The following is a 17,388-nucleotide window of genomic DNA, read 5'->3' as shown; positions in this document are numbered from 1 at the left end:
AAATTAGCGCCGGTGATTGATGCCTGTTTAGCTTTAATTACAAAGAGCAATCATTGAACTGTATGAGGACGAACAAGATTGTTCGTCCCTATACAGTAAGCATCACATCCCTTGTTTACACGGGGAGATGTGTTGCCGACAATGATCATTTTTAGGACCGCTTGAAAGATGCAATCAGCTGATGAACGAGCATTTGCTTTGTTTGTTGAGTGATCTTTAGGGCCTTTTACACGGACGGATGATTGGTTCCGCTCGCCCAATCATCAATACGTATAAAAGGGCCTTCTGCTATCAAACTTCTCTCAAAGCAGTTCTACAAGTACCCCCACTTAAGGTGCCCATAGATATTAGATTAACGTCGGCTGAAGCCATCGATTTCCGTAGGACCGACTAACCATCTAATGTTTATGGGGTAATGTCATATGTTGGATGTTCACACGGAAGATAACCCACTGCCAGAGATACCTGGCAATTCCCCTCTGCCCATTGAATACAAATTCACGCTCCACTGAGTGTATGGGGGAGTTGAGAGGAACAGCTGTAGGCTGCCAACTAACTAAGGTGCAAGACCACCTTTAGATTTGTTCAAGAAAGGCAAATGTCCAAGGCCCTGTTCACACAGAGTGTTTTTGCAGGGAGAAAAAGTCTGCCTCAAAATTCGTGATAGAATTTTGAGCCAAATTTGAACCTGCCTTACATTTTCTTGACACAATTTTCGGTCATTGAGAGCAGCGGGGAAAAACGCAGCAAAAAACGCGGAGCCGCAGCAAGAAAGAGCATGCCGCTTTTTTTTTCTACTACGAATGGCTAAAAGCCTCAACGCAGCAAAAATACCTTTGCCTCCCACTCAAATCAATGGGAGGCGGTTTCAGCGTTTTTTTTTGCACTGATTCCCATGCGGTTTCCACATCAAAATCAGTGTAAAACTCAGTGTGAACTCAGACTTAGGCCTCCTTTACACTGGGTTTGTTTTCTGTAAACCACAAAATTTGATGCAGTTTCAGTTTTTGTAAAATTTGTCAACACGGGGGTCCATGGCAGCAAAATGCTTTTTGTTCCGCAGCATGTCAATTACTGCTGCAGAAAGTGGACTGAATTGCTGCGTTTTTCAGAGGCGATGTCACCATCACACAGGCTTGAAAAAAAAAACGCCGCAAAATCCCCACTATTTTCCTCCGTAACAAACGCAGGAAATGGTGCGGTTTTTCCGCAGCGTATTGTCTGCTAGTTTAACTGGAAATCCTGCAGAAATTTTCTAAAGAAATTCCGTTAAGTGTGGACAAGCCCTTAGACATCTTCATACATTACCTAAATAAACTACCCTGAAAAAAATAAAAATGTAAGAAATGTAATTTAATTGAATACCCTAAAGAAAAGTTAATACTCATTATAAATAAATTATAATAAAAAAAACCCAGACCGGACGTATGCTCTTTAAAGTACCGGTTATCCAGTGCATGCTTACCTGCCTGTGACTGCGTTCTGGCGGCGTTTTTCATATTCTGGATCAGATGAGGTTTGGTTTGCCTTGTCAGTGGCGTTGAGGAGCATTTCCTGTGAATTAACCATAATGGGGATCCAGCAGTCTTGTCAATATTACTTTATATCCGTTTGCATAGTGATTACTGAGGTTGCGCTATCTCTCTGCCATTCATTAGGAGTCCGTTCTTGCTGCCACTTAATCATACATCAGTGGCAGCTGCCCTCATGCGTTATTCTAATTAACAAGCTTTGATGTCCAGTGGAATAAAATGAATACATAAGGTTGAAATCAATAGCCTGACTGCAGTATCTTTCCTTGAGAAGATGGATTACCTTTCTCCCAACAAATATAGCAGATACCTTTTGTCTCTCTTTATTATAGGACAAGACACCAGGAATACAATGGGGGAGATTTGTCTTGTGTTTATTACTTCTCCTGTCTCTTTCCCCTGAGTATTTCTTTGCAACATGTAATGTTTCAGATAAAATCCTCTCAATTAGAACTTGCGGATCCACCAGTGAATGAAAAGTTGCATTAGTATTTGTTGCTTATGAATATCTCAATTCTGGGCAACCAGGGGCATCTTTACCGCGTGGCTTAGGACTTCTTTTTTCAGCCATACAATTTAACATTATTAACAATAATATTAATAATAATATTCTGTAACCGAGGCCTTATGTACACTTTATTATATGCCCGCCGTAAAGATCTGTAATCCAGTGCCCATACTTGTTATGTCCCTATAGTAAACCTCTAATTTTATACGAATCAGGTTCCAACACATGCCGAATTATGTAGGTATACTGCCCTACAAAACGGGTCCGAGCCCTAACAGTGGAACTAAGTATATTTTCATGTTAGGCTGAGTTCATACAGGACAACATTAACCCCTTACTGACATTTGACATAACTCTATGTAATAGTCAGTAGAAGTGAATGTAGAGAGGGCTCATGGGCTGAGACAGCTTCAAATGCCGTGGGTGACGGCTATCCCTGTAACGGTGGGTTTAATAACTTAGATGCTGCAGTTAAGGGCATGACCACACATGGCGGAATTCCTCCGCAACTGTCCGCATCAATGCCGCACAGAATCTGCGTTGCAGATTCTGCAGCGGATCTGCACAAAATGTGCAGAAAATTGATGCGGACTGGCCGCTGCGGACTGCAGGAAAAGTGCTTCTCTTCTCCCTATTCAGTGCAGGATAGAGAGAAGGGACAGCACTTTCCCTAGTGAAAGTCAAAGAAATTCATACTTACCGCCCGTTGTCTTGGTGACGCGTCCCTCTTTCGGCATCCGGCCCGACCTCCCTGGATGACGCTCCAGTCCATGTGACCGCTGCAGCCTGTGCTTGGCCTGTGATTGGCTGCAGCCGTCACTTACACTGAAACGTCATCCTGGGAGGCCGGACTGGAGACAGACGCAGGGAGTTCTCGGTAAGTATGAACTTATATTTTTTTTTACAGATACATGTATATTGAGATCGGTAGTCACTGTCCCGGGTGCAGAAACAGTTACTGCCGATCGCGTAACTCTTTCAGCACCCTGGACAGTGACTATTTACAGACGTCTCCTAGCAACGCTCCCGTCATTACGGGAGCCCCATTGACTTCCTCAGTCTGGCTGTAGACCTAGAAATACATAGGTCCAGCCAGAATGAAGAAATGTCATGGTAGTAAAAACAATACGCTCCGCAGCACACATAAGATCTGCGGACTTCATTGCGGAATTTTGACTCTCCATTGAAGTCAATGGAGAAATTCCGCCATGAGTCCGCAACCAGTCCGCCACTGCTCCGCAACAGACAGAGCATGCTGCGGACACCAAATTCCGCTCCGCAGCCTATGCTCCGCAGCGGAATTGTACGCATCGTGTAAACGAACACTGCTAAATTAAAGTGAAAGTCAATGGAGAAACGGCTCCGCTGCGGATTAACGCTGCGGAGTGTCCGCAGCGGAATTTAAGTGAAATTCCGCTATGTGTGAACCCGCCCTTATAGTAACCGCGGCATCTAAGTCGTTAGAAAGAGTCGGGGCTCCCTCTGTCACTTCATTGGCACCCGCGATGCAAATCTCAACGCAGCCTGGGACCCATGTTTGTCCTAGGAGGACACATTTTTTTTATTTTTTTTTACCAGTTCCATAAAGATTTTTAATGTACAAAAAAGAAAAAAGTATTAAAAGTTAAAATAAAACGATTTCCCATTTTTCCCATAAAGTAATTAAAAAACAAACATAATTGATATTACCTTGTCTGTAAAAGCCTGAATTATTGCAATATAACATTATTTTTCCCCAGGGGGATTGGCCTTAAAGAAACAAACCAAAAAACCCGCCATAATTGTTGTTTTTTTGGTCACTTTAAGTTGGCCCCAAAAAATGAAATTAAAAGTGATCAAAAAGTCTAATGTTTCTCAAAATGGTACCAATAAAAACTACAGCTTGCCCTGAAAAAAAACAATCCCTAACACTGCTCCATCAACGCAAAAATAAAAAATTATGAGTCTCAGAAAATGACGATACAAAACCTTTTTTTTTTTTTTAACAAATTGAAGCTAAAAATTAAAGTAGAAAATCATTTAAAAAAATGCATCATTTAGTATTGTCGCAATTGTGTTGACCTGCAAAACAAGATTAACATGTTTTTACCTCATGGTGAAAACATTAAGGCTATGTTCACATAGGGTGGATATGCTGCCTAAAAGCACAGTACGTATCCGCCCTGTGTGCCGCAGGAAATTTCGGCCAAAAAAACGCAAATTGTTGTGCACTTCTCCGGTTGAAATGTCCGCTGTGGAAAAATAAACCATGGTGATACGTCCCTACGACGTCCTGACACTTTGCAGCCCTGGGATGACGTTTCATGTGATTGGCTGCAGTAGTCACATGGGATGAAACGTCATCCCAGGAGGGCGGTCTGGAGGAAGAAACAGACTTGTAGGTAAGTATAAGATTTATCTTTCTCTGAGTTGCATTTTTTACGGTGTAATCGCTGCGATTCCGCCACAAAAAACGCTGCAACATTTGCTATTTGTTGCGGGTTAACAAATGAGCAGCGTTTACACAAATACAATTGACATGCTGCGGAATGAAAAAACGCACTGCATGTCAATTTCTGAGCATTTTTTCCGCTCAGCATTTACATAGCGGGTGGATGAGATTTCTTCAAATCCCATCCACTCTGCTGCTACTGTATTAGGGTATGTTCACACGCACTATTTACAAACGTAATTCAGGCGTTTTATGCCTGGAATTACGGCCGAAAATACTGCTTGAAAGCGTCGGCACACATCTGCCCATTCATTTGAATGGGTTTTACGATGTACTGTGCAGATGGTAATTTTTTTACGTGCCGCTGTCAAAAGACGGCGCGTAAAAAGATGCCCGCGTCAAAGAAGTGCATGTCACTTCTTGGGACGTAATTGGAGCCGTTTTCCATTGACTTCATAGAAAAACAGCTCTGTAATTTCAGCCGTAATGGACGTGCACGTGTGAACATACCCTTATGCTACGGATTTTCTGCAATAAAATCCATTGCGGAAAATTTGCAGAGCTTACCCCAAAAACGAAACCCAGAAAACATTGGAGGATTTCTATTCTATCCCACAAATATTTTTTTTCTGTTTCCAGTACATTATTTGGTACAATAAATGGTTTAGTTAAAAACAACAACTCTATTTTGACAGAAAAATGAAATAGTAAGGCTTTTGCAAAACGGAGAGTAGAAAACGAATATAGAAAAATTAAAAGGGGTTGCAGGGGTAAGGGCTTAAAAGACAAAGAGGGCAGTCATGAGTAAATTAACAAATATGAGGCAGAGGCAGCTTAGGGCTGGGGGCGTCCCTGCTCTGCCAGGTGAGATCGATATTAGTATCGATCTCACCCGTTTAACCCCTTAGATGCGGTGCTCAATAGCGAGCACCGCATCTGAGTGGTTTTGGAGAGAGGGAGGGAGGGAGCTCCCTCTCATCCAACTGACACCCGGCGATAAGTGTCAGTGTCTCCGATGACAGCCGGGGGCCCAATAAAGGCCCCCAGGTCTGCCTGTAGCGAATGCCTGCTACGTCATGCCGGAGGCATGACCTAGCAGATGCCTGTCCGTTTTAAACGGACAGGCAGTAATACACTGCAATACAGAAGTATTGCAGTGTATTATAATAGCGATCGCAGAATCGCATATTAAAGTCCCCTAGTGGGACTAGTAAAAAAGTAAAAAAAAAAGTTAAATAAAGTTAATAAAAAAAAAATGTGAAAAAAAAATTAAAAACCCACTTTTTCCCCTTACAAACTGCTTTAGTATTACAAAACCAAAATAAAGTAAAAAAGGTACACATATTTGGTACTGCCGCATCCGTAACGATCCCGACTATAAAGCTATTACATTACTTAACCCGCACGGTGAACGCCGTAAAAAATTAAATAAAAAAAGATGGAAAAATTGCTGTTTTCTGTGAATCCTGACTTTAAAAAAATGTGATTAAAAAGTGATCAAAAAGTCGCATCTACTCCAAAATGGTACCAATAAAAACTACAAGTCGTCCCGCAAAAAAAAAGCCCTCATACAACCTCATCGGCGAAAAAATAAAAACATTACGGCTCTTCAAATATGGAGACAAATAATTTTGAAAAAAAAGCGTTTTTACTGTGTAAAAGTAGTAAAACATAAAAAAACTATACAAATTTGGTATCATTGTAATCGTAACAACCCGGTGAATAAAGTCATTGTGTTATTTATAGCACACGGTAAACGGCGTAGATTTAGGACGCAAAAAAGCGTTAATAAAAGTTAATCAATAAATAATATGTACCTGAAAATGATGCTATTAAAAAATACAACTTGTCCCGCAAAAAGCAAGACCTTATACAGCTATGTCGACGCAAAAATAAAAAGGTTATAGCTCTTGGAATGCGACGATGGAAAAACTTAAAAAATAGCTTTGTCATTAACATCTAAAATAGGCTGGTCATTAAGGGGTTAAATTAATTTGGAAATTTTGAGATGTTTATTATTCCCACTCTTTAAGATGAAAATAAACAAGGGAAATGGGAAATTTTCCTTTTTCATTTAGTTACATAATAGTTCTGCACACTAACATTTTCCCAATAATTATGTACACATAGATATTCTCCTAAGAAAGCCAAAACCTCATATTTAGTTTCTTAAATATTCAGGTTTGAGGTTTATTAAAATTTTGGATTGACCGACAGCACTGTAGTTGTTCAATAATAAAATGAATCCTCAAAAATCCAACTTGCCTAATAATTGTGCACACAGTGTTTGTATGCAAAGATCTTATATGCAATAGCAAGGTTGCATAAAATAAAAATCAATCCACATGATGTGTTGAGCCAGAGGAAGGTAGAAATTAAATTCCTGTGAAGCAGATGTCAATTGTAAATGGAATATATTTTCCTAGCTCAATATATGACAATCGGAATAAACCCCAGAGACCAACTAATCCCTGACTAATAATTTAAGTGTAAGAGGAGAACATAAAAAAAACCCCTGAAAACTGTGCCTATAGGGCAGATAGTTTAACCGCTTCCCAACCGCCCACAGTAAATTCACGTCTGTGCAGTGCCAACGTGAATTCACGGTGGGTGTTAAAAGCGCGATCCGGGTGTCTCAGAGTAGTGCCGACACCCGGATCGCGCTGTTAACCCCTGCCTCTGGTCCCGGAGACATGATCGGGACCTGATTCGTTCAGGTCCCGATCATGGGATTGCAGGGATAGTTTGTTGTAGCAACGAACTGGAAAGTTTGTTACTATAATAAACTGGAAAGTTTGTTGCTACAACAAACTTTCCTGGGGTCCGATTGCGGGTGCTGCCATCGGTTGTCATGGCAAAACCGGAGGCCATACAACAGCCCCCGGGTCTGCCATGGAGGTTGATCCTCATAGGCTTCCTGTCAGTGTGACTCTCAGCGTCACACTGACAGTTTATAATACGTTACACTATCTAGTAATGTATTATAGCAGCCATCCGTGCTGCAGGTCTTCAAGTAAAACAAGTAAAAAGTAAAAAAAAAGTAATAAAAATGTTTTATAAAAGTGTAAAAACAAGTTATAAGTTACAAAAACAAAATATGCTTTTTTTCCTATAATTTGTCTTTTATTATAGGAAAAAAATGAAAATGTAAAAAAAAAATTATTAAAAACCAGGTCAGAATCACAATTTTTTGGTCATCAACCCTCCCAAAATATGGAATAAAAAGTGATCAAAAAGTCTCATGTACCCCAACAAAGTACCTTACACAGCTTCTTTGACTGAAAAATAAAGAAGTTATGGCTCTCAGAATATGGTGACACAAAAAATAATAATAATCATATCAAAAAGTAATAATAATTTTATCGAAAAGTGATTTTATTGCGTAAACGCCACAAAACATAAAAAAATTATATACATCTGGTATCGCCGTAATTGTATCAACCCGCAGAATAAAGTAAAATGTCATTTATAGCGCACGGTGAACAGTGTAAAAACAAAAAGACAAAAAACATTGTCAGAATTTGTTTTTTTTGTCACTTTGCTTGCCAAAAAAATATAATAAAAAGTGGTAAAAAAATCATATGTACCCTAAAATGGTACCAATGAAAACTACAGATTGTTCCGCAACAAATAAGCCCTCGCACAGCTCCGGTGAAGAAAAAATAAAAAAGTTCTGGCTCACAGAAATTGTACAGTGTCCAAAAGCGGATAAGATCGGGCGCCATTTATCACTGCAACACCGGCCACATATCTATGAATTATTATTTATTTACTGCATGATTATACCCTCTTATTATGCCCTGATGTACTCTGCCCAGCTTACATTTACCCCCACGTTATAAACTGAAATACCAGCAAAACTCCAAACAGAACTATTAGGGCATGACCAGACGTGGTGGAATTGCTCTGGAATTCCGCTGCGGACAGTCCGCTGTGGAAATCCGCAGCGTACACGTTTTTCCATTGCTTTCCACATCTTTTTAGTTAGGTTAATTTACACGTTGCCGAAAACTCCGCTGCGGACCATAGGCTGCAGTGCGGAATTTGGTGTCCGCAGCATACACTGACTGTTGCGGATGTGTAGCGGACTTGTTGCGGACTCATTGCGGAATTTCCATTGACTTCAATGGAGAGTCAAAATTCCGCAATGAAGTACGCAGATGTTATGTGTGTTGCGTAGCGTATTTGTTTTACGAACATGATATTTCTTCATTGTGGCTGGACCTATGTATTTCTAGGTCTACAGCCAGACTGAGGGCCCCATGCACACTAACGTAAAAACGCCCGTAGTCACGGGCCGTTATTACGGCACGGGCAGGCCCATAGAAGTCAATGGGGCTCTCGTAATTACGGGTGACTACGTGTGTGCATCGGTAATTACGGGAGCGTTGCTAGGCGACGTCAGGAGATGGTCACTGTCCAGGGTGCTGAAAGAGTTAAACGATCGGCAGTAACTGTTTCAGCACCCTGGACAGTGATTTCCGATCACAATATACATCAACCTGTAAAAAAATAGAAGTTCCTACTTATCGAGAACTCCCTGCTTCTTCCTCCAGTCCAGCCTCCCGGGATGATGTTTCAGTCCAAGTGACGGCTGCAGCCAATCACAGGCTGCAGCGGTCACATGGACTGCCGTGTCATCCAGGGAGGTCGGGCTGGATGTTGAAAGAGGGACTCGTCACCAAGACAACGGCCGGGTAAGTATTAATTTCTTTTACTTTTACTAGGGAAAGGGCTCTCCCTTCCCTCTATCCTGCACTGATAGAGAGAAGGGAAGCAATCTTCACCTGAATACGCAACGGCTAGTCCGCACCAATTTAATGCCCATTTTAGGCAGAGCAGCAACAGAATCTGCAACGCAGATTATGTGCGGCATTGATGCGGACAGTGGCGGAAGAAATACGCCACGTCTGGTCATGCCCTTACCAAGCAAAATCTGCGCTCCAAAAGCCAAATGGCGCTCCCTCCCTTCTGAGCCCCACAGCGTGCCCAAACACCAGCTTACGTCCACATATATGATATTTTATATCCGGGAGAACCCGCTCAACATTGTATGAGCTATTACAGTGTCACAAACTGGGCACAACATATTGTGCATTAACCAGTTCAGGACCGCGCTATTTTGTGCCTTCAGGACCAGACACCGTTTAGCCATTTTTAGCACGTGTTAGTTAAATGGCTATAACTTTTTTATTTGTTGGGCTAACGACGTGATTTTTGCGAAGTTTTTTTCCGTAGACAATGCAGGTTTCTTTTTTTATCGTTTCAGCTATTTTTTTTGGTAATAAAATAGTTTCACACTAAAATAGATCTTTTATTTGTAATCAACATTGTTTACTGTAAATTTTAATATATTACATGTCTATATTAGGGTAATTGGGTCAGCGCTAGCATTACAACAATGATTGGCGGGGGGGAACTTTTTTTCAGGGGTGGGTATTTTATGTGTATTTATTATTCAATTTTTTTTTGCACTTTACTTTACTCTTTTTTTTATTACTATGGTCTGTCCCTCAAAGTTCAAAAAAGACCTTTGGGGAACTTTATATATTTTTTTTCTTACTTTTACACCATGTTTTTCCACTGTAACTGGGGCTGCACAGCAGCCCCAGATACAGGGGAAATCAGCCCTCTCATAGTGATTGTCACTAACTGGGCTGTGCTGGGTCTAGTAAGACCCAGCAGCAGTCTGTCAGTAACGGCACCCGGCAATCATGTGACCAGTCACATGATCACCGGGAGGAATAGTGACAGCGCCGCTGCTGCTGTCTCTATTCCTATACACAGTGTTCATTGAGTGCTGTGTAAAAAGACATCGGAGAAGACAGAAGCAGCGAAAGCTGCTTCTATCTTCTCTTCAGGGTCCCCGGCAGTCACTGACAGCTGGAGACCCGACATTCAGCTGCCCGATCGCGCGGGCAGCAAGTTAAAACCCGAGCCGTAAAAAGTCTATGGCTCGGGTTTTAAGGACCCTGACCGCTGGTCGTAAAAATACAGCCAGCGGTCGGGAACCAGTTAAAATGGCATATAAGTGGAAAATGAAAATTTTCACTTTGCACCATCCGCTGCGCATTAACGCCTACGCGCACCACGACTTAATAACATGTCGTGGTGCGGGTGGTTATATATGGAGCGGGCACATGCGCTGCGCACGCTCCATATTCTGCAGGTGTCAGCTCTGTATTACGGCTGACACCCGGGACTAACGGACAGTAACAGCGATCGCGTTGTCACAGGAGCCTGTAAAAATGACATTATTCTGCAATACATTAGTATTTCAAATGATCGCTCGTTCCAGTCTCCTAAAGGGACTAATAAAATTAAAAGTTAAAAAAGTTATTATTAGTGAAAAATATATATTAAAATATATATAATATATTTAAAGTAAAAAAAAATCCCCCTTTCCCATGTTTCCTCTAAAGTAATGTAAAAAATAAACAAAATTGGTATCGCTGCATCCGTAAAAGCCGAACTATTACAATATACCATTATTTAACTCTTTAGCACTGGGAACGCCATAAAAAATAAAGAATTTAAAGAGGCTCTGTCACCAGATTTTGCAACCCCTATCTGCTATTGCAGCAGATCGGCGCTGCAATGTAGATTACAGTAACGTTTTTATTTTTAAAAAAAGAGCATTTTTGGCCAAGTTATGACCATTTTTGTAGTTATGCAAATGAGGCTTGCAAAAGTCCAAGTGGGTGTGTTTTAAAGTAAAAGTCCAAGTGGGCGTGTATTATGTGCGTACATCGGGGCGTTTTTAATACTTTTACTAGCTGGGCGCTCTGACGAGAAGTATCATCCACTTCTCTTCAGAACGCCCAGCTTCTTCTGCCAGATCACGCTGTGACGTCACTCACAGGTCCTGCATCGTGTCAGACGAGCGAGGACACATCGGCACCAGAGGCTACAGATAATTCTGCAGCAGCATCGGCGTTAGCAGGTAAGTCGATGTAGCTACTTACCTGCAAACGCTGAAAACGAGAAAACAATCTCAGAATCGCTTGGATAGGCAAAAGCATTCCAGAGTTATTACCACATAAATTGACACATGTCAGATTTGAAAAAATGGGGTTGGTCCTGAAGGCCAAAATGAGCTCGGTCCTGAAAGGGTTAATAAATTAATTTAAGGAACCTTCTAAAAATTAATGGAACATGTGTTAGGCTTGGTACCTACATAGCGTAAATGCTGCTCGAATTCCGTAGCATTTACAGTAGCAGCAATGTGAATGGTATTTGAAGAAATCTCATGCACGCGCTGCAGAAAAAAAAAAATCTGCAGCGAAAACGTTCATAAATTGACCTGCGGTGAAGATTTTACATCCACAGCATGTAAATTTATGCTGTGGATTTGCTGCTCTTCTGTTGTGAGTTTTCCTTATTCAATTCAATGGGGATGTAAAAACCGCACCAAGTAGGAAAGTGCAGCGACTTTTGTGGCGGAAATGCTGCGATTCCGCCCCAAAAATCACGAATAATAAGAAAAAAATATGAAAAAAAGCTTATCTTACCCCCGGACGTTGCCATAGTGACGCTTTCTTCTGTTGATCAACCAGGCCGTCCTCCTGGGATGACGTTTCATCCCATGCGACTGCTGCAGCATCATCCCTGGAGGCTGGACTGGGCAATTTTTTTTTTTCATGCGCTGGATTCCGCTTGAAAAACTGCACAACAATTTGGTGCAGCTTTCCTGGCATAATTCGCTGCGGGTTCTAGGTCGGATGCGCAGTGTACTTTTACGCAGCGTATCCAAACTGGAGGAACCCGACCTAATAGAGGTTGGCACGATGAATTGAGATTTAATGCAGCAGAGCCAGAACATTCTTCAGATCTGAAGATTCTTCAGTAAGTAATATTCAGATTAGAGGAATTGTACTGGAGTTGAATGCACATCATGTAAGCTATAACTATAGAATGGCGTTACTGAGACGTTATTAGAATTTGTAGTACAATGTGCTTCACTACTCATAAACTCTTAGGGCAAGTTCAGACATGGCGGAATTGCTGTGGAATTCCGCTGTGGACAGTCTGCAGTGGAATTCTCCAGCGGCCGTTTTTTCCAGTTGTTTCAATACATTTTTAGGCAAGTTAGTTCAGACGTTGCGGAAAACTCCGCTGCGGACCATAGGCTGCGGTGCGGAATTTTTCCTCCGCAGCATGCACTGTCTGTGGCGTAGAAGAAGCGGAATTTCACTGCGTATTTCAGCCTTTGCAATGCAAAAACTGAAATCTGTGGCAAGTCCGCTGTCTTTTCTGCAACGTCTGAATAACCTGTCAAATATGCAAATGTTGGTGCAGATTCGTTTCGTAATTTCCCCGAATCTGCATCAACATTTGCAGCGGAAAAACTCTGCCACGTTTGAACGTGCCCTTAGGCCAGTTTCAGACAGCCATAATGCAGCCACATTTTAGCATCCATAAATGCTGGGTAATTTTACGATGTGGAAATCTTTACAATGTATACCTATGGGAAAAATATTCCGCAATGCAAGAACTAGAGAAACCTAGTAGGAATATAAAGTGTATTTTTACGCTACGGAAATACAAGGCTAATACACTACGTGTGAGTGCACTCTAAGGCCTTATTCACACGAACGTGTCCATTTTGCACGCGCAAAAAATGCTGCGTTTTTTGCGCATTGCAGTTCCGTGTGTCATCAGTGAATGGTGCGTGGCTGCGTGATCGTCACGTATATGCCAGCTGTTTTGATGTTTAGAAAAAGAAATGAAGGAAGTGCTTTTATTTTTTCCTTCATTTCTTGACCTACTGTTGCGCGAATCCCGCGCAACACACGGAAGTGTTTCCGTGTGCTGCGCGTGATTTTCACGCACCCATTGACTTCAATGGGTGCGTGATGCGCGAAAAACGCCCAAATATAGGACATGTCGTGAGTTTTACGCAGCGGACACACGCTGCGTGAAAATAACGGAATGTCTGAACGGCCCCATTGACTAACATAGGTCCGTGCGACGCGTGTGATTTTCATGCGCGTATCACGGACGTTAAACACATTCGTGTGAATAAGGCCTAAGGGTAAGTTCACACGTAGCGTAAATATTACGGATTTTAAGCAACTGGTTTTGTTGCGGAAAATCTTGAGCATAAACAGTAGCAGCAAAGTGGATTAGATTTGAATAAATCTTATCCACACGCTGTGTAAATGCTGAGTGGATAAAACGCTCCGAAATTTATCTGCGGTGCGTTTTTTTTTAATCCGCAGCATGTCAATTGTATTTGCGTAATCGCTGCTTATTTGTTTGCGGGTTTTCCCAATTTAATTTAGTGGTGAGGTAAAACCTGCAAAAATAGCAGATGTTGCATGTTTTTTTTGCGGCCGAAAAGCAGCTATCCCGCCGCAAAAAACAGCAGGACGGCAGAGGGACGCGTCACCATGGCTACGTAAGTATCAAACTTTTTTTTCTTCTACGTCCAGTTTTCTGCAGCGGACATTCTGGCCAAAAAACTGCACTAGAATTTGGTGCGATTTTTCAACTAGAATTTCCTGCAGTGCCCAGGGCGGATACGCTTTGTGCTTTTACGCAGCTTATCCGTCCTATGTGAAAATAGTCTAAGAGTTCTATGGTTATATATGTTCAGTAGAAGCTCAGATCTACGAATATTGCGACTATAATATTGAAGTTAAAATGAGGCTGAATTACAGCCATCTGAAATCGGCCTTACTCTTTTTTTTTTTTACCAAAATAATACCCATATATGATATGAAACCGTATGTAGAGTGTCCTTTTAAATAGTCCCCAATACTAGTCTATGTAAGGATTTGTACAAGATTAGAAAAACGTGGCTGATTTCTTACACAAACGGTTTTTGTCTGGAATTGCAGTTCAGCTCCATTATAGTAAATGGGTCTGAGCTGCAATACCACACTTAACCTCTGGACAGGTGTGGCACTGGTTTTGGAAAAAGTCAGCAATGTTTTTCTAAACTTGGGCAATCCTTTAAATATTAGGAGACCTGAAATGTTACACGCTGGCTACTGAGCACAATAGGTTGCCACTTCCTATTTTAAAGACAGGGTCAGGAGTTATCTCATTATTATAAAAGAGCAGTATTACAATAAAAGCTGAAGATAGATAATGCAGGATATGTTTCAATGGTACAAGGAGCATCTATAGTCACTGCAGTAATAAAATAGTGTGAGCATGATTCAGGATCAAGGTAGAGCAGGGAATCCCAATAACGTATCATAGCTTGTAGGGGCTTGTGAGCTGGATCAGTGGAGGCAGTCAAGCAGATCAAATATTACCTAAATCGGTCTCGGGCAGGATAACAGCAGAATCTGGTAAATGAAGAGGTTCCATTCTATAGGACTATGGTCCTATTCATGGAAGTGTTCACCAATATGCATATCTGTTCCTTTAAATCCTTCCCCATTGCTGTAGAGTTTCAGTAATGCATGTTATGGACCAGTGGAGCAGATTGATTGCAGTTTTGAGAAAAGATCATATGATATGATCTGGATTTTCCCAGGGAGTCATTCATATTACTCTTCACTTTGTATTTCTGTATTTCTATTTTTATAGTTTATCTATTAGAAATGTTGGGATGTGCCGCGGATCTCACCGTTTGCATTGTAAACAATGTAATCAGCGATGAAAATCGACAACATAATAGGTATTCTGCAAATTGAACATTTGCCGTATGTTCTTAAAGGCTTTGTAAATCTTTGAATGACATTTTTTTTTAAAATAAAAAGTCAGTCAGTGTGATTGGTAAAACTTTCTAAATAAGTTTTATTAAAAATTATTTTTACTTTTTTTAGATACTGTATTCTCTATACAGAGCAGCTGTATCTTTCACTATGTCCTGAATCAGTCAGTCCCGCGGACCTGACGGGTTCAGTGTCTGTAAATCCTGCTTGTCTCTGACACGCAGGATCCACCTGTAATCTATCACCGCTAAATTATTAAGTTAGATGTGATAGATTACAGGTGGATCCTGCATGTTGAGAGACATGCAGGACCCGCTAAAACTGAACCCGTCAGTCCTGCGGACCTGACTGGAGCAGGATTTAGCAAATGATACAGCTACTCTGTACAGAGAATACAGAGCAGCTGTATCTCAAAAAGTAAAAATGTTTTTTTTTTCTCATAAAAACTATTTATAAAGTTGCACCAATTATTAAACAAAAAAAAATGCAATTTAAAGGTTTACATAGCCTTTAAATCTGCAGTGGAAAAATCGGCTACATGTGACTGCGGTTTTGTAAATCCTCATTTACTAACATTGTATTGTAAATTTGTTGTGGATGTTCAGTGCTGAATCTGCACCAAAAATCTGCGATTACTCCAACTCATCTGAACGTACCCATACGATATGTAGCAAGGGGCATAAGTTGGAGAGAGAGGGCCCAGCTCTGGTTGGTCCCATCCCCTTTGCTGCTGGTGGGTGAGAACCTGTGTGAGACTCCCCTCTCCTGAAGAACTGCCATGGCAACTGTAATGTCCAGTGTGCAGTAGTGTCTCTCCAGATCTGATATCAGATTGGTCGGAAGATCGAAATTGGTGGAGGTGTGGAATTGGCCAAAACGTCATGAAAAAGGGTATGGAGGGGGAAACAAACATCAGATCCTTCTCTCCTTGGTAAAAATCTCATCTCAATAATGGGGAGGGCATTTTCATCTTTTATTTGGGGCCTCCTCTCTTTTACAGTGCCTTGTGTAAGTATTCACCCCCTTGGTGTTTTGTTGCATTAAGACCTGGAATTTAAATAGATGATAAATTTGATTGTGTGTAATGGACTTGGCAAAGGAGTTCAGACGTTTACAGTAGAATGAAATAAAATACCTTATTAAAAAAAACAATAAAAAAAACTGGCAAGTTGTGAATGTATATGTATTCACCCACTTTGCCATAAAACCCCTTAATAATGTCGGGTCAAACCAATTAACTTCATAAGTCACATAATTAGCTGAATAAGGTCCCCCTGTGTGCAATTAAAGTGTCACATGATCTGTCACATGATGTCAGTATGAATACACATGTTCTGAAAGGCCCCAAGGAGCTCTCCAAACAGGTCAGAGACAAAGTTGAGAAGTATAGATCAGAGTTGGGTTATTAAAAAAAATATCCCAAACTTTGAACATTCCCCAAACCCCTAATACATCCATTATAACAAAATTGAAATAATATGGCACAACTACAAACATGATATGTGTTACGTGCGTTCACATATATCTGTTGCATCAGCATCAGGTTTTTTGTCTCTCAAGAGATTACAACTGATGAAAAAACTGATGCAAAAATGTATCAGTTGTCATCAGTCTTTTTCACAATTTGTACTACAAAACCATCAGTTGTCATCAGTTTTTACCATTCGTTTTTAACATCAGTTTTTACCACAATGGTCCACCAAAAAGGTATTCTAGGGTCTGAAAATTTGCCAATTTTATCAGAGTGGTGCATAGATTGCGATAGACTGGATACATGATAGATTAGATACTTGTTGTGTACCATGTCAGGGCTCTCCTTCTCTGCTACGGCCTCAGCGCTACACTGAAGTCTGACACACACATTGTAATGTCACGTGTGTTATATTTAGTGCAGCACCAAGGCCAGCGCCGAGAGAGCCCAGAAGGCAGCTGCTGTCCACTGACCTAAGATCAGATCTTCGAAGCAGCCTTGTGAGCCTGCAAAGACGCCAAACACTAGCCCTAACTTCAGGGAGCAGCTAGTTTTTATCTCCTTTACAGCTACCCAATCCCACCCCGCATCTCATACCCACACCGCACCATGCTGGGATTGCTGTTGCTTCTATTCACACAACAGGGTTTGGGTGTCGGCCATTAAAAACGGCCGTCTAGGTCAGTTTTTGACGGCCGTTTTGCATCTGTTTTGTTTTGTGTCCTTGTTTTCAGTTTTTGACAAATTTTTAAAAACATGAATTTCATGTGTAGATA

General features: G+C 41.1%; 1 protein-coding gene across 5 annotated transcripts in view; it reads left to right on the top strand.

Moving 5' to 3' along the window:
- The window catches only part of ARHGEF9 (Cdc42 guanine nucleotide exchange factor 9), a 320,144-nt gene that overhangs the window by 264,555 nt on the left and 38,201 nt on the right, over positions 1-17,388 (top strand). The gene's annotated exons all lie outside the window — the stretch shown is intronic.

The sequence above is a fragment of the Rhinoderma darwinii genome, chromosome 8, assembly GCF_050947455.1.
Source record: "Rhinoderma darwinii isolate aRhiDar2 chromosome 8, aRhiDar2.hap1, whole genome shotgun sequence".
NCBI classification, from domain to species: domain Eukaryota; kingdom Metazoa; phylum Chordata; class Amphibia; order Anura; family Rhinodermatidae; genus Rhinoderma; species Rhinoderma darwinii.
This window is presented reverse-complemented; position numbering and strand designations above follow the sequence as displayed.